Here is a 5,816-nt window from a genome sequence, read left to right on the forward strand (position 1 = left end):
TTGGAATCTGCCTGCAAGTCTCGACGGTTCTGCATTTTCTTTCCGTCTTTCATTCACTTTTCTTTATGAATCCTCCATTCTTTCTTTTGGAGACGGACAACTTTATGGTTGGCCAATAATCTCCGCGTGTCGGGACAATAGAAAGATCATTAGAGGAATTGTATTCTAATTATGAGCATTTGACCGCTCCGATTAGTGAGTGTCTGTGTGCGAGTGTGTGCGTGTGTGTGTGTGTGTGTGTGTGTGTGTGTGTGTGTGTGTGTGTGTGTGTGTGTGTGTGTGTGTGTGTGTGTGTGTGTGTGTGTGTGTGTGTGTGTGTGTGTGTGTGTGTGTGTGTGTGTGTGGGAGAGAGAGAGTATGCGTGTGTGTGTTTCTGTGAGAGAGTATAGTGCGTGCGAGAGAGAGAGAGAGAGAGAGAGAGAGAGAGAGAGAGAGAGAGAGAGAGAGAGAGAGAGAGAGAGAGAGAGAGAGAGAGAGAGAGAGTGTGTGTGTCACGTGTGAGTGCTTAACGGTAAAGGTCTTGGTCTCGCTCAGAAGGGGGGATCTGCGAAACGATCCGAAAACGACGAGACGCAAGAGCGACGGAGAGGCGCGCGGGGAGAGGGTGAATGTGTGAGTGACAGAGCAGGGAAAGAGATTAGAGGCAGATTGCTGGTCAACAGCTGCTTTTTAGGGAGGGGTGTCATCCATCCACGCCCCCACCCCGACCGATGAGGATTATGTCCTCCTTCTATGTTTATGAGCTTTTAAACATTCATTGTCGCCACGCCAGTCTCTCAGTCCGTTGTCGTCGACACCAGCGGAACACTTTTCTTTTTCTTCCCGCTTTCTTCCACACACGCACGCGCAAACACACACGCGCGCGCACACCGTTTGGCCACAGATGTATTATAAGGACCAATTTACCCAGATCGAATGGGGTTTCTTTCTTTATTCCATTTCAACGTTAACCTTTTTAGTGATAAAATTGTGTGATGATAATATGGTCCGGAATATATTATTAGTTACTAATAGTATTAGTATTAGGGGTAGCCTACTTGTTGTCTCCATTTCGAGGCCTTTATCAAGTGCAATACACATGTAAACCGGTTATTTATCAAGTGCAATAGGCCAGTTCTAAACCGGTTATTTATAAAGTCCAATAGGCTACATGGTTCTCTGTAAACCGGTTATGTATCAAGTGCAATGCATGTAAACCGGTTATTTAAAATGTATGACGTGAAGATGTAGAATATTCCGTCGAAATAAAAAGATAAAAAGCTCAGATAATTAGAATGTTGACTAATTATTCTTTTCATATTTCTCAAGAAAAGTGCCGCGCAATTTGGAAGTTTTGTTGGATGTGTATAGCCTATATATATAGGGCCTATATATATATATATATATATATATATATATATATATATATATATATATATATATACCTAGGCATAGCGACTATGCAAGGCCCTATGTGCCACGAGGCATTTGGAAGACAGGTAGGCCTAACAAAGCGACCATGCAGCTAGATTCACTGAGCAGGGTTGGATGGATAGTCTCTATACCGGGGTTATTAAAGTTGTCGGTACTACTACGACGGTAGAAGGTATTACAGTCCAATAACACAACCCCGAGCGGCTCTCGAAGTGGCCTCGATATTTTCGTTAAAACAAAAGACAAGCAGGCGTAAAACAACTAAACAAAAACTTAAGTGGTGGGCGGTACTATTTTGTGCACGGGGTGGAGGGATATGAGTTGAATATTAGTTGCGGTTTTATTCTTGGTTTAATTGGCTTCAGCGGGGGGTGTCGGGCGGACAAAACCCACTCGAGCTCACGGGACAAAAAGCGCCCTGAGACGGTGCTTTAGTCCCGCGCCACGACCGACAAACCGTCAAAGGGAGACGAGGCAAGGACCAGAGAGAAAGGAGAGGACGGAGGAGGGCCGCGCGACGGCAGGTGACTGGCACGCGTAAAAACAAGAGGGGACGCGTTGGCACCCCGGCTAGAGACACAGAGACAGAGAAAAGGGAAGAAAGAAATCAACGAGAGAGAGAGAGAGAGAGAGAGAGAGAGAGAGAGAGAGAGAGAGAGAGAGAGAGAGAGAGAGAGAGAGAGAGAGAGAGAGAGAGAGAGAGAGAGAGAGAGAGAGAGAGAGAGAGAGAGAGAGAGAGAGAGAGAGAGAGAGAGAGAGGGTAGAAGACGACGTGTAACGTGGAGGTCGGTCCGGCTGCTGGGCCATTAATGACCAGCTGAAGGCATGGAGGAGCTGAACAGAAGAAAGGAGAAAGAGAGAGAAGTGGAGAGGACACGGGACCGGGAGGCGCTTATAGAGAAAGCGGCGCGTCAGGAGCCGCAGCGGGGCTACAGGTTGTGGGAATCAGCCCAAATGGCAGACTAATGTTGTCCCAACTCTTCTCCTTAATATCATTAAACACCAATGCATATTCATGCTGGCTAATGCGGCAACAATCAGCCAAAGAAAGGGCCCGAGGAAGGCGCGCGCGCGCGCACGGCGGGCCAGACGGGAGCCCATGTGCACGGTGCTAATAATCCCTTTTAAAAGGCCTTTTAATAATAAAACCCATTCACACGAGGAGGACAGTCCTCAATGCGGACACGCCGCACGGGAACACAAATCCAAGTCGACTCGGCGCATTGTCTCAGGGCGGTCGCGCCGTGCGGGGAAATGGGCTTTAAAGCAGCCGCTGCTCACTGCGTCTCGCGTCTCATCGCCTCGCAGCTTATCATATTATCGGCTCATTAGCGTCGTGCCGACAGAAAGCCTCACCCGACCCTGTTGAGTGTGAACGCCAGGCCAGGTCGTCTGTCTTCCGCCCCCCCCCCCCCCCCTATACACAAACACACGCGCGCGCGCACACACACACACACACACACACACACACACACACACACACACACACACACACACACACACACACACACACACACACACACACACACACACACACACACACACACACACACATTCTGTAGGCCTAAATATTCTTCACGTAGGCTTCGGTGTACCTGAAAATGTTTTTTTAAAAACAAGGTCAATTATTAATTAATTAGACTAATTAAAGTCAACATTCATAGGATCAAATGTCTCTTGGGTAGTTTCACCATTTACATTTTACGCATCACCCTGCTCGTGAGCAACGTTGAGTCGTGAGTCCGATGTGGCGTCTCTCATCGCGGGTTGAAGTCCATCGGACGGGGGAGGCCACGTGGGCCCCAGACCTGCAGAAACAGCCTTCACCTTTTTTTTATGCCTCGCTCAATCACTTAGGCGGCGACGCGCTGCCGACATGAGTGAAATGTTTCTTTCTTGGGTAAAATAGGTGTAAATAATGAATTATTCAATCATTTGTAAAAGCCAAGCTCCACGCCACTATAGGCAAACCATCGCTCAAAGGGCACCAGGTGATGTCCTTTAAAAAATTTAGAGAACGCGAGAATGAAAGCAAATGTAACTATAATATATTATACACACTCACGCGCGCGCACACACACGCACGCAGGCAGACACGCACACACACTATGGCGGGAAACTTGGAGAGTTTAGGGATACAGACAGAGACGGGGGGCTGAATAGATGCAGACCGGGAGGGAAGAACAAGAGGAACGCGAGGAGTAACCGTGATACGTGAAGATTCACATAACATTCATCTTAAATGCGAACCTGTGCAATGAGACCACTGTTAACTTGATAAAAAGATGGATAGGGATGTTGTATATCCCACATGACACAATAGGCTATATAGTATTGATCGGAAACTTAGAAACAAAATCAGATTGAGGCAGACAAAATCTTGGATGGATGGGTGATGGACTTACAGACAGGCAGAGACAGACACATAGCCACATCCACCAAGTCCTCCTATGAGAACCTGAGTCATTTCAACCCAAGCCCAGCCAAAGTGTTTTTAGGGCTCCACGGGGCCTGTTTTGGCTGGGGTCCAGAAGCCCATTATTTAAATGATTCATCAGGAGGCACAGTTCATCTGTACTTACCGGCCTGCTTCCTGCCATTTACCACACACACACGCACGCGCACACACTAGATCTATGGGAACACAGATTTGTGTTGCTCGCATGTCTTATACATTAGTTTGCAGAATGCGTTCATGTGTGTCTTATGAGTTTTAATACATTGAATCACACATCCCTTAACAATGAACACACACCAGCCCACAGTGAAATTACAATTAATACACTTCAAAACACTTGTGTGTACCTGAGCATTTTATGACATTAAAAGGCATATTACTTTGAGCTGATGTGTGTTTATGTGCGATGGGTGAAGCAGTTGACTCCTAATTTTTGTACAATGCAAATTGGGAAGATGTGAGGGCGTCTTGCTCCGGGGTTCCAAGTAGATTGCCGATATCTGGGGATCAAACCCAGAACCTTTCAGCTGGGAGTTGAACATCCTCCTCCAGTACTCTATCCTGCATTACTGTGGTGCATTAGTGTCAGTTATTGCCATGTTTCTTCAACATGCATCGTGTGTGTGTGTGTGTGTATGTGTGTGGTTACTGTACGCGTGTAATTACAGTAACAATATTAATGACGGATGACATCAGCCTATGGCCAACTGCGCCATCTGTCTGAGAAACACATTAATTATTGACTTCTCATTTGTCACAGGAAGAGGATCATAAATATTTGCAGAGCGTCACCCTTCATCTGTCAGCACTGGAGTTTCTTATCAAACAACACTTCAAGCTGGGATACAAGCTATAAGATATACTATTCACTGCTACGTATATAAAGATTCTGTATAGGTAGCATTAAAGAGATTTATATTCGAGTGTAATTTGGTAGAAATGGCATAGCCATTCATCTGCTATTAGAAAGTGAAATGCACTGAGAATATCTGAGTGGACTTTGGGCCTTCCTCAGTATGAGGCAATATATTTCTGACCAGAGCATCATCACATGCAACCACTTATTATCATGGCGCCATCACAGGTGCATGAACCCAGCTCTCATATACTGTGAGAGGAGAGCTCTTTTCGGGGTCTATATTACGGATCCGACCCCCTCTGCTAACACTCTTTACATGTCAAGTCTCGCCTGGTGCAGCTTCAATAAAACATCTTTGTTAACTTTGACACAAGGTAAATCCTTTCTTTGCGTTGCACATCTCTTGAAACAATGGAGTAAGTTGACGTGAAACTCCAACCGGTGCGGATAACACAACAGCATTAAATTCTGCAGGGGCAGCTCCTTTTGCCCATTTCAGTGCTACTCTCATTAAACAGGCCTTGGCCAGGAATGAAATGTCTCACGAGAGCCTGCGGGTGGCAGGAAACTACATGCAGAGGCATACTTTGATTGTGCTGTTTATTTTTAAGTATTTTGACAATATTTTGGACTGCCTTTCCTTTGTCAGATTGGTAAAAACCCTTATTGGTCATAAGCACACCATTTTCAAAGGCTTACACTTGACATTAGTGTTCCGTTAGTGTGATTACATAATACTGTGTAATAATCAATGTAACATGTAAAAGCATGTACTTAAACTTGTTTGAAATGCGCTCTAAAACACATTGTGTACACTAATTAAGACACTATTACATTCAGTGGCCTAGGTTCATATCCCTCTTCCTGCAGACACATCCTCTACTAGAACAAGAGGATTCTACCATTTTTCAGCATTCTTGCATTTTGACGAGTCAGCCAATCAATAGCAATGTGCCATGTTAAATTAATAAACTTGAGATTCAACCTTGCAGCCTATAGAAATTGGACGGGCTTAGAAAGAACTGGGAGAGGGAGGAGAGGAGCAGAGATGTTTATTCTCAAAGTTTAGACTATAGCTGGAATTAG

Source organism: Gadus chalcogrammus, chromosome 6, assembly GCF_026213295.1.
Source record: "Gadus chalcogrammus isolate NIFS_2021 chromosome 6, NIFS_Gcha_1.0, whole genome shotgun sequence".
NCBI classification, from domain to species: domain Eukaryota; kingdom Metazoa; phylum Chordata; class Actinopteri; order Gadiformes; family Gadidae; genus Gadus; species Gadus chalcogrammus.